The following is a 13,305-nucleotide window of genomic DNA, read 5'->3' on the forward strand; positions in this document are numbered from 1 at the left end:
ATAGTGTATTTTTAAAATTAATTTTTTTTTAACATTAAGCACACTGGTATATACCAGTAATCAAGTGTTTTTAACTGTTAGTGTTTGAAGTAATTATTTAAAGAGTAGTATTACTGTAGAAGAGATGTATGTAAATTATTTGCTATTATATATTTCTGCAAAATGGTTCTTTTTATTTTTATTTATTTATTTTTTTGTTATTTTAAAATGCACTATTAGTCTGTATATTAAACATTTTTCATGGATTTGATTTTCTTTGAATTTCTCGAGTTACAGATCCAGTATAAGCCATCCTTGGAAATTATGTCTTTCTATAAAAAAATAAATTGAGTAAAATAAATTTCTTTTTGTTGTTCTAAGTTGCTTGCTAGCTCCTTTCATTGTGATCTAATTTAAACTTCAGACAAAATTTTTTCTAGGGCTTGTGCCTGTTACATGTTTTTTTCTTGCCCATTGTTATTGTTATAGAAAAAAGTTGTTGAATAAAAATTCAAAAACTTAAAATCTGCTTTAAGCAACAAACAACCTTCACTCTTCTCTTGGTGTAAAATCATAGTATTTTTTTATCTAGTACTATTTGCATGAGAGTAACTGGCTGTAGGCTTGATCGTACAGTTTTATTTTTATTAAAACAATATTATCAGATCTGAAAAGATGTAGATGTTATGGTGGGCTGCATAACATACAGCATTTTTGTAAAGCTAGATGCAGAGTTAATGCCCATTAATTTTTTTCAATCAATATTCAATTTTATTTAATTATTTTTTTATTCAATTCAACATTCAAGGAAATTGAAATATTTAATAAAAACTCTTAAGTCATTGTAGTCAAATTTTGTGCTCTTAATGTTTTAAGTGCAACATGAATTTTAATTTTTCTTGCTTCAGCAAAAAAGCACATGTATAAGATGAGAAAAATTTGATACAATTTTTTCTATTGAAAAAGAGATTATATTAAATTTAACCAGTAATTGAGTTTTGAACCTCATTTTACCTTTTTAATATTATTATCACTCTTTCAACATTAAATTTATTGTTTTTGTAAATTTTATGAAAAGGTCACAGAATCTGTTTAAAAATGTTCTATTTATTTCTCAGTGCTTTTATGGATGGATGACTTCTAATACATTAAAAAGTTTTTTCCCTTTTCTGTTTTCTTTTCTATTGTCTCTGAAAAACATGAAGTTTTTCAACTATTCCATTTATTAAGATGTCTAGATTATATATATAAAATATGTAAGCATATAAAAGGATAGAAAATTGTGCTTTTTGCTTTGAAGTTGTTCATTGGATTCCTAGTAAATCTCACTTTCCTAACTTCAGGAAAAATTGCAAAACAGTTGTTAAAAAAAGTTTAATAAACTACTTTATTGTTAGAAAGACCAATCAAAAAGGATTACAGTCATTGAGCAGCAGTGTGGGCTGTCTTACTAGCATTATCTTTGCTGTTAGTATTATTAATTGTCATGTTAGTAAAGTTGGTGTAGTTGGAAATCTTATAAAAATAAATCTTTTGAATCATTTATGTATTCAAATTTTTATTCTATTACAAAATATTAAAAATAAATATTAATAAAAATCTTAATATTTCATTAAAATTTGAAGTGTAAATTGACAGCTCTAATAACCAGTTCTTAGATTTCATTCCTATAATTACTCATTTTTTTCCCATTTGTTAACTCTCTTAGATATCTTATGATTTCATTGATTTAGTTGGATTTATTTCTGAAATGAATTTCCCAAAATGAAGGTTGTGTGTGGAATTCCTAATCAATATCTTAAAAGATATTGTAGTTTTACATAATGCTATAGTACTTTTGTCGTTTTTACGTGATGTTATTTGTAAAGATAATGATAGAGAGCTGGAGTTCAATTTTCATTTTCAGGCATATTACTAGATTTCATTACTCCCTCCTCAATAAACATTTTAAAGTTAAAATATGCTTACATACGTTTGAGGTAGCAGAATTATGAAATAATTTTATTTTAAATCTGGGAAGCATTTTAGTTTAATGTTGAAAGTATTGCAATATCTGGTCATCCTAATATAATAATAACAGTACTCCTAGTTCCTGCTTCAGTCATTTCTTTACAACTCAAATTCATATGAGATATGGTATATCGACTTAAGATTTCTACACATCAGGTGCACAATTAGAGAGAATAAATTATCTTGTGATTGACAATCTCAAAGTGCTAAATTAGCAAGATGAAAGGCTGAGAAGAAAAGTTGCTTTTTGTATATTTCATGAACGCTTAAAAAAATTGCATAGCCCATGATAATTTTCTTTTACCAGTGTATTTTCATACAATAATCTTAGCTGATTTTTTAAAATTGTATAAAATCTAATTTAGAAAGAAGAATATTTTGATACTGGTATATCTTACTGTATATTTTTTCTTTGCCGTATTATAAAAAATGATTTATTTTTTTAATAAAATATATGAATTTATTTTTTATTCATGTAATATGTAAATTTTGAATTTGTTTGAGTGCAATTAGTATACGGTTATTTAAGTTCTATTTATAGAAAGTTTATTTTTTATATATATATATATATATATATATAGCTTAGATTTGTAATTTATTTATTTATATAATGAATAATGATCATTTTTCTGTTAACTTTGAGAAGTTATATTTTATTTTGTAGTATTGATTAATAATTAATTTTTATTAAAGAGTAGTTTTTTCATTATTAACTGTGTGCTTCACCTGTATATTTTAATTAGTTTGCTTTATATATATATTTTATATTTGCTTGGTCATTATTTATAAAAAAAAAGTGTATTCATTTTAATTAGAAGGTCTAAAATATCAACTGTTTAATAGTTAGATGTTAGATTCCATAGTGTCATTGTGTTTGTAAAACCAGTATGTGTAAATAATATATGTTTGTGTATTTATAAAATGTTATTATAAATTATAATAAATACTGTGGATGTAAATTGTTGTATATTTTTATCTTCTGTCATTTATTTGGAGATTTTATGTGAATTTTGGTAATTTTTGAAATTAAGTATTATTGGGAATTTTAAATACTGATTTTTCTTTTATCTTTTATTACACACAAGGAGTAATATTATATAAAAGAAAATAAACAAAATATGTTATTAAATTTTCACAAGAAAAAAAAAAAAACACCAGCTATTTTGCTCAGATGTAAGGAAAATAGTACAGTGAATTTTGTGAAAATCTAATATATTTTTTTTCTTTTGTTATCAAGTAAGTTTTTGGATTTTCATCAAGTAACAGCTTCATCCCTCAATTAATATATAGGTGTAAATTTGTGGTGATTCTGCCTGTTTGCAACAGCATCATGTGAGAACCAACCGACCAATTGCTTCCCAATTTTGAGCATACTTTCGTGTTATCCCAGGGAAGGTTTTAAGACACACATTGAGGCCCTAGCCCCCCCTGGTGGTGAAATTGTGAATTTTTCCTCTTGGACGACAGTCAATACAGTTTTTGATTTCATTTTCCAACTTAAAAATAATAGGCTATGTGTTTTTTAACATATCAGATTTTCAGCTTTCTACCTTGACCCCTTCCTGAGATATAGGGTATTTTAGTCTAATGGAAAGGGAAACAAAAAGGGGTATTTTCATCCACAGCATATCAGAGCTTCTAAATCAAGAATGAGGGAAATATTGGAAGAAGAGAGCTTTTGAGGTTTTAATTCTTATTTATCAGTATTATTCTCTTAACCATGAGGTTAATGAACACTGTAGGGGTCCAGGCGCCAGAGCCTTGACTGGCTAGTAGTATATATATATATATATATATATATATATATATATATATGAATAAACAAATTGAATTCTTGTGATGAAAATGTAAATGTCACTTAGATAACAATAGAATGTTAAAATTATCTTGAAGTCAGTATCAAAATAAAAAAGGACAACCAAATTGAAGCAATAGTATGTAGAAAACTTACTACATCTAATAATGTAATTCATAAAAAATCAAATTACCCTTGGTTTCATAAAATTAACACTTATATAAATATATATATTTTTTTTCTTACACCAAAGTAAGCATTTTAGCTATTTTATTCATCACAGCCCAATATATGGCCCTTTATGAGCCATTAACATGGCTCTTGTCAGTTACCATTAGGTAAAGTTGTTGGACATACAAATATATGATCGGCTGTCATTTCTTCTTTGTTGCATAGGACACACTGTGAAGTCTCAGCCACTCATTTTCTGTTTAGATGGTGTCGCAAATAATCGTGTCCAGTGGCTAGCCTAAAACATGCCACTGCTACTGCTCTAGGTAAAGTCAGTGGAAGTCGTTTTTTAGGGTCGAGCATTTACATCCATTGTTTGTAACACAATCTCTAAAATTTACTGCTCTTGCTTTCTCCATGATAGCACTGCAGACCATTTGTTTCTCACTACACAATGAAATAGGCAGAATGGGCTTTCTCCATGATAGCACTGCAGACCATTTGTTTCTCACTACACAATGAAATAGGCAGAATGGGCTGTGGTTTTCATGCAGCCATCTGTGCAAGGAGATTGCTTGTTTATTTTCATAGATATCGAAATGGGCCAGAATCTACTGCTTCACTAGCCCATTATGGTTTGAGGGTATCCATGTTTTTTTGGCATGCGAGGAATCCATAAGAAGACGGGGGAATCCATAAGCTAACGGGGATAATCACAAGCAGTGCTCGCTTGGAATCCAACAGCAGCAGCACTATCTTTTTATCGGCAGGATCTGTCATTTTTCCCAACAGCTGCTGAAAGTTAGTATACACACCTGCACCTGCATCAGCATTTGCTCCAGTAACTGACCCATCTGTGTACATTCGAATCCACTCTGGCCCAAGATAGCATTCAGCTATATGGGTCAATGCCACCGCCTTTCGTTCTTCCACAGGAATCAAGGATTTGTTGATGGGCATTATTAAGTGTAAAGTAACTGTAAATGGACACTCCAAAACCCATGTTTTGATAGGTCTGCAGAGGCTCTCTTAATTCAAGGTTTAGGCCTATGTTTGATCTGATAGATTTTGTTTTCAGCCTGTGGGTTGTATCCCTATTGTTTTCCCAGTAGTCACTGCCATTTCTAAGAACACGATCATAAAGGAGGATGGCATTCCTTTCTTGTTTGTCTTTGAGGGACTCAGTTTCTGCCTTTAATTGCATGGCTAATATCGGGGTTGATTTTGCGGCACCGGTAATGATCCTTAGTGCCTTATTTTGAACCAAATCAAGACGCCTCTAGGCTGATTCAGTAGTTGTCACCATCACCATACTTCCAGATCCATACTCCAGAACATGTCTTACATATGGCCTATAAGCAGTTCTTAAAACTGCTGCGGTAGCTCCCCATTTTATGGACGTTATTCATTTCATCAGTCGCAGCCTAGTTTCACCTTTCACTGCAGCATGTTCACTTTGTTTAGCCCAGGTCAATTTATTATCCAGCGCTAGTCCCAGATATTTCGCTTTGTTAGTCCTACTTATGGGCTGATCGTTAAACTTCACTTCATATGTTGCTTTGTAAATAGCGTAAATAATTGAAAGACTCTTCTGTGGGTTGATAATAATTTCATTTTCTTCTGACCAGCTCTTTAGTACCTTTAACAAATTGTTAGCCCACTTTTCAAGAGCTGCGATCTTGCTGCTGGTCCCCCAGTTTATTAAGTCGTCAGCATAAAGTAAGGTTTCTGTACCAAGCGATTTTTCCATCAGTGTATTGATATTCATTAACCATAACATTAAACAGTGTTGGACTGAGTACTGACCCTTGGGGAGTCCCTGTTTAACCTCTTTGAATTCTAAGGTGCTTGTCCTATATTTCACATTAATATGACATTAGGATAGGAATGATTTGACCCACCCCATTAATTTACCATCAGTTTCCAGGGAACATAATTTGTGCAATAGTTTTTTCCTCTATACTCTATCAAACATCAATTAAAATCAATGAAGGTAGCTAGTGTACTTAACTTTTTATGGAATCCTTTAATCACCTGGGAAAGGCATGCTACCTGCTTGATGGTACCTCTATGCTTCATAAATCCTGTTTGGTACTGCGATATGCCATTCTTGATATTTAAGGGAGATTGTAGTCTTCTCATAACTATTTTTTCCTCAACCTTGCAAAAAGTACTTGTCAGTGGTACTGGTCGATAGCTGACAAAAGCGTTGTTTGGCTTGTCTTTTTTTAATTGATATGACCTGAGTTTTTCTCCAAAGATCTGCAATGTATCCATTTTTTCAGGTTAGGTTAATAAACTTCAAAATAATTATTTTCGCCCTCTCCTCGATGTGCTTGAGTAATTCTGGGTATATGCCATCTATGTCAGATACTTTTCCACTTTTTGTGTTCTCTAGTGCCAGTGCTGATTCCCCCTTAGAGACTGGCTCATTTATCTGACTAGTAGTTTCCTTATTCCAGGGCACGTGGATTTCTTTTGATTGGGCTTAAAATTGCTAGTTTGAGCAAATATCTTGCAGAATTTATCTGCTTGTCTTGTTAGTACTTTTGACACTTCTGTCATAGGTTCGTTGGCCTCGACATGGCAAGGTTCATTGGCTTCGACATGGCTATTGTTAAGCCTGGATATGAACTTGTATGCTTTAGTTCCATCTTTTCTAAAGCCCATGTTTGCAAGGAATCTTCTATAAGTTTCTCTCCTTAAAAGTAGGCTCCTAAAAAGAAGTTCTTTTGTCTCAGGGCTACGCAATCCTTCTGGGAGCCACATGTTTGAGCTATGTCTCTTTCCATCCTAAGTTTTTCAAGTTCATCTGTACAGAAAGGGGTATACCTTTTGATTTGATCTCTTGGTATGAATTTTGTGGCGGATTTGATAATTTGGTCATTTATTTCCTTTATATGTGGTCTATACTACCTTTGAGTAATTTCTCAGTTACGTCCACATCAGATTGTCATGCGTATTCCTCCCATTTAGCTTTTTTAAAATTCCATTTAGGAAAGCTTGCCTCGTAATGTTTTATACAATTTCACTGTTTTAATTTCAAGTAAGAGTGTGTTATGCCCAGAAGATCCAGAAGCCTTTTGTAACTTAAGGCTTCATTTTTCTTCTAAGCTTGGATGACTAAACAAGATCTGGGTGCATTTACTGCCCGTTGTAGGCCAGAATGATGCACTATCATCATTCTTGATATATACCAGTGGTTCGCTATCTATGAAATCTTGCACTATGCTATCTATTGGATCAGTGGTTTGATATTCCCATCTAGGCGAGTGGACAGTGAAATCTCCTATCTTTAGTGTTTGATTATCTCAGATATTTTCCAGCCAGCTGTGATCACACTTGTTTGTTGGTGGACTTTAGATAAAATTTTAACCTTCTATTGTCGATTGTTATCTGTACTTGCATAGCCTCATGTTTATTGTTCATATCATTCATTTCATGCATTATACATTCTTTAGTTGTAAACGTAGTCTTCATTTCTATCACACAATACCAGATGCGATTTGTCATGACCGCTTAAGTAACGTAACTCTGTATCTTGGTAGCTGGTAATATTGTATGTCATCAGCCGATTTTCCTGCTTCCACTACGGTGAAGATGTTAATATTGTTCTTGGCAATGAGTACTTTTAGCTCTGTATTTTATCATGGGTCAATCCTCCAATATTCTAAAACAATGACTTGAATTTAATAACACATTTGTCAGAGCCTTTAAAAAGGCTGTTTGTTGGCCTATTTGGCATTGGGTTTTGCATTATGTTGCAATGTAAATTTACATTTATGGGCTGTTTGGCAACAACTATTGATCATTTGGATTATGCAGGTGGCACCATGAGCAGGTGATTAACTTCACCCCCTACTTATACAATTACAGTTAATAGAGCAATTAAATAAACACATAATAACAAATAAAAGTTAAATAATGAAATAAACACCATAAAACATATAACAGTTAATAATGGATGTGATAATACTTTAATTAATAATATTATAACGAACAACTATTAAACACAATAACAAAATATTACCTTACCATTACATAAAGACACAAAAAAGTGAAAACATTAACATAAAGTATTTATACACTAATAATATCATTCAAACATTACTGAAACTTATAATAAAGAAATATTTAAACCAGCATATAAATATAATAACCTCATAATAAAATATTAAAAAAAAAATAATAATGAAATAAACTGTATAGATTTTATAAAATTAAATTACAAAAATAATAAATTAGTTTATCTAATATGGCAGAACATCTAATAAACAATTAAAATTCTAAAATTAAAACGTAAAATTAAATGTATTAGAAAAGTATTACATATATAAATACAAACAGAATTTCAGTTTGATAAGCCATTAGACAGTGATTTAGGGAGCTAGTCTTGTAAAAACTGCAGCATATAGAAGCACTCGTATAATAAATTAATATGAAATTTTCATTATTTTAGTTTCCAATTTTTAATGTGAGGTTTAATTAAATATTTCAATCATGACTGAGGATGCGGGATCCCATGAAAGTAATTTCATGGTAAAGTAAGGTAAGATATGTCTTATCTCAATATTCTGAACTAGGTTGTTTATAATTATAGAATTTAAAAAAAAATATATGTATACATAAGGTCAAATCTGGCTTTGAACCTAAGTTATTTGATTTATTTTTTGTTTAGCTTTTAAAATTAAGAATTTTTAAGGTTAGGCACCTGGAGTTAACTGTGAGCCATATTAAATGTATAATTTTCTATCAGTTTTCTGATATCAAGTTAGCAGTGCAATTTATTTTTTACAGCTATATGTGTATAAAAAAATAAAAATAAAATTAGTTTTATTCATTAATTTTTATGTTTTGTTGATGAGAATAATTAATAATTCTTCTCTATTTTAATGATTAAATCATAATCAGAAAGATTTCTTAAGTAAATGCAGGTACTAAATATACCTTTCGATCTACTTACCTCTCAATTCCTTCATGTTACATAGATATATGTACAAATCTTGAGCATGTTTGATTACAATTTCTGGGTTTACTATATGCTCCTTTCAGCTAAATGTAGATTCCCAACAAGATCATTTGGGGAAAAAACTAATTTGATCAAAAAGCAGATGTTCCGTGTATGATACTGCCACAAGGAAATGTACTCATTTCCTTGTGGTATGCATTACTGTCTGCAGTATTTCTGTTGACCCATATGAAATAAAGTTTCTCCTTTAGGCGTTGACTTCTGGAATTATGACTGTAGTATGGTAGCATGTGATGAAGCTACCATTATGAATAATTTTTGGGCATCTTTTGAGATGCTCTTATCAATCTGATCAAATGGGGATTCTTTCTTGGTGCTTAAGTGCATTGCTGAATTCTAATATTCCCATTGCAATGTTTATAATGATAAACTACTTGCTATTCATTTTAGTCAGCCCTCATTTAGGAATCTTATGTAACTGTCACTAAACAAGATAAAGAAATCTTAGTGTTATATAAATAATAAATGGTACAGAACAAAATAGAATGTTTGAAGAAAAACAGAACTCATTCGCTTCAGATCTTTCTTGTATTAACCTTTTCAACGTGCCTGAGTAAAGGTAAGCCATGTTAATAAACTGGTGTCTACCTACTATCAGTATGGGTGAGTAGAGCTGAAAAAGATGTGGTTATTAACAAAGTGTGGTGGTTGTAGATTTCTTGGTAGAAAGTTCATTAGATGTAATTTTGTGGTTTGACAGTCATTCTTTTGTGTTTTGACAATTAATATAGCTATTAACTATCAATATTAATACTTATAGTTATCTAAGTATCAATATTGATATCAGTTTGTTTATATATATATATAAAATATTAAATGAAATTTAAACCACCAAAACACAGTAAATAGACAAGTTAAATTTACCACTAATTCTAAGAATAGATTTTTTGCTTGATTCTGCATTGTCATTGGTATTTAATTTTATAAATACATTAAAAATAAATTGTTTTTGTAATTGTGAATTTTGAAATTGTTACTGTTTTATAAATTTTGAAATTATTATGGATGAGTACTTAAGTTCTCATTTAAATATTACATATATTATTAAATATCACTCAAATATTACATCATTCCAGTACTGGACAGTAGAATTTGTGTATTTGTTCATAATAATTTTAAAATGTATAAAAAAATAAATTCAAAATTCACAAATTATAAAAACAATTTATTTTAATGTTATTGTAGAATTAAATGCCAACTGAAGATGCAGGATCTTGCAAAAATCTATTCTTGGAATGTATATGGTAAGTTTAATAATTTGTCTATTTACTGTGTTTTGGTGGTTTAAATTTCATATAATATTAAAATTTAGTAACAAAGTGATCAATATATTAATGAATTATTTGAATTCGTAAAATACTGGGTGATTAAAAAAGGACTTACTTCACAAATTTAAAAGCATATAAGCTGTCTGAAAATGTATCGTCTGCAATTCTATCCTCCAGTATGGCAACAAAACTCCAGCTGGCAACTTTGTCATCATCTGTAATGAGTTGAATCATGGTTAGTTTATATGGCTTCAAGTGCAGTCGTTTGTTTGTGGAATGCCAGTTTCACGTGATGCATGAGTTGATTTCTTCAGACTACATGCAAAGCTTTCCCTAAGTTGTTCCGCAGCAGCTTCAAGGATGCATGGGCGTTCTGGTGATTTTGTATGTTTTTAGAACAACCTGTCTCAATGAAGGTTTGGTGCCAAGAGTTAAATCTGATGCCTACTGTACTCTATGAAAATTGAACTGTAGTTGCTGACTGCAAATTGTGAAACTGAAACACATAGTTAGCATGTTCCGCACCAGTAAATGTATTCATTTTTAATAGCCCTGGTGGCTGCACTTGGTACTAATGAACTACGTTAATCAAAATGCTATGAAATGAGACCATAACTGAACCTAAAATTTTTATATGTATTTAAAGTTCTGAAGTAGTTTTTGAATCGCCTGGTGTGTATATATATATATATATATATATATATATATATATATATATATATATATGGAGAGAGAGAGAGAGAGTGTGATAACAGTACAGTACAATTTATAATATACTACTAACATTGAAGAATTACCTTGAGAGAATTTAGGGATGTAGCAATATCCCTAATGTACTACAGCAACTTAAACATCAATATGTTACATTGATTTTTTATGTTTGTGGTATTTATTTTACTGTAATAAAGTACTCCTTCATTAGGTTTACTGCATCACTTCAAATTGACATTCTTAATCTAAATGAAAATAGGAGTATATTAAACAACCATAAATATTGTTTTATACTGAAATGAAATTGGTTAGTCAGTCATACATGCTCACAGTATTGGTAAATATATAAAAGAATGAGTAATTTATGTAATGTTTTACTTAATTTTAATTAATTCAAATAAAAATTTTTGTTAAGTGAGTTCAAATCAAGATTAAAAAATGTTGCCCATACATGTGCAGTTAAAAAAAATTAACATAATTTTGTGCCTGTGAATTAAAATATCTGCTGTTTATGAAATTACATTACTGTAATTTAAATTCTTGTTTGCATTTTTGGAACATAATGCCTTTTTTTTTGTACAGGACAAATATTGCATCCAGAATATTTTGAGACTTTTGTTTCATTACCCTGTCCTAGATCATATTTTTCCTTTGATGCTTTGTTATCAGAACTATCTCAATTTACTGCTTAATGTTTTTGATGAATAATTTTATATTGATTATAAAATAAAGATACTGTATAAAAACAAAAAAAGCTTATCAAGGTGATGAATGTCTCTATACTTCAATCAAAAGAGAGGAAAATAGCAGAATGATTTTTTGTGAAGTTCAATGAATTAACATGTTTTGCTGACATGTAAGGTTGGTTGATCAGGATAGTGGTGGTATTCAGTTTTTGTTGTAAATCACTTTGTCTTGTACCGAAGTTTATGTAAAATTCTAAGCAAATTATGTTGGTTTGATTTGAGCTATTAAAAAAAAAACTTTTATGTTAGATTGGTATTGAAATCGGCTGTGAGGGGTATGGATTATTTAACTGGCAAGTCAATGAACTCTAAAGAACAAAATTATTGTAATTATAGATATTTTATGAAAAACTTTAATAATGTCATTTCTGATAAAATATGAAATTGATAAAATTCTATCAGATGGGGGTTTTGATTAAATTTTCAGCCCATTTGGTAGTACAGTGGTATTGGTGTTAAAATTTTTTTTCTAGTTGTTGAAAAATTATATTTTCAATAAAATTTAATGGCTGTTTAAATATTGCAGATTAAATGTAATGAAAGTTTGGTGTGTGGGTATGTAATGCAGCAAAGCCATGTGGGATTGTAGATGACTAACAAGGGTCTCAAGTTGCTACCAAAAATTACTCGCTTAAAAAATAACATCCCATGTCAGGCTTATTACAGAACATGAGGAGTTAAGTGTTTTCATCTTGCCTTCTTCCCTGAGTCAAATAAACAATTGCATATCAGTGTACCAAGCCCACCAAAATGCAGTTGATATTCAGCTTAGCCAGTGACTCTTTCGTTCTATTTGTTGCAAGAATAACCTCTACAGTGTTGATAACCATTTTGTAATTATTTTCTTAATTGATATATTATTGAAATAATTATATAATACTGTTAGTATTACGTTGACTAATAACAGTTTTTTTAAATCTTGGTCAGTAGTTCATCTTTAGGCAGTCTTTCCTTATTCAGCAAAAATAATTAAGATAATTAATATAATGAATATTAGTGCTGTTAATTGGCTTCCAGAAACCTGATAACTTTGGGAATATGTATTTTAAAAGTTAAATAAATCTGCTTTTACTTGATCTTGACATGGCTAGGAATATTATCATACAGCTGATGGGTAATAATGCTGATTAATAATCATTAATTCAATAATGGTTTAAGATTTTTAAATTTTAGAAGGAGGAGGCCTGTCTTTATCCTTTAGGGATCACAGCTACTAATTTGGATTTTTTTTCTAACTCTATGGGAAATTAAGCTCCCCAGAAAGTTCCACAGATAGAATTGGCATTCTCTAAGGTCCAATAAAGATGAGGCTGCCTCTTTAGTTATTAACAGAAGGAGTTGTGATGGTGGTATGAATTTCCATGGTACCTATGCAAGGAAGGGATGTAGAATAGGAAAGATAGAGGAAGTAAATGATTACTTCATAGAGGGAATGGGTTGTATTTGGGCAGTTAATTAATTTTAACATGTTAAAAAATATTTAGAAGCAAGAAGGTTTAACAGTTTTAAAAGTTTTTAAATGGATTGATTTAAATGCATTCTGCAAGGGTTACTCCAAAAGTGCTAAAATAAAATTTGATTCTTTTGTAACTTATT

General features: G+C 30.2%; 1 protein-coding gene across 1 annotated transcript in view; it reads left to right on the forward strand.

Annotated features, from left to right (window-relative positions):
* LOC142328784 (uncharacterized) overlaps positions 1-13,305 on the forward strand; it is an 85,580-nt gene that overhangs the window by 62,568 nt on the left and 9,707 nt on the right. The gene's annotated exons all lie outside the window — the stretch shown is intronic.

This window comes from Lycorma delicatula, chromosome 8, assembly GCF_047948215.1.
Source record: "Lycorma delicatula isolate Av1 chromosome 8, ASM4794821v1, whole genome shotgun sequence".
In the NCBI taxonomy this organism is placed as follows: domain Eukaryota; kingdom Metazoa; phylum Arthropoda; class Insecta; order Hemiptera; family Fulgoridae; genus Lycorma; species Lycorma delicatula.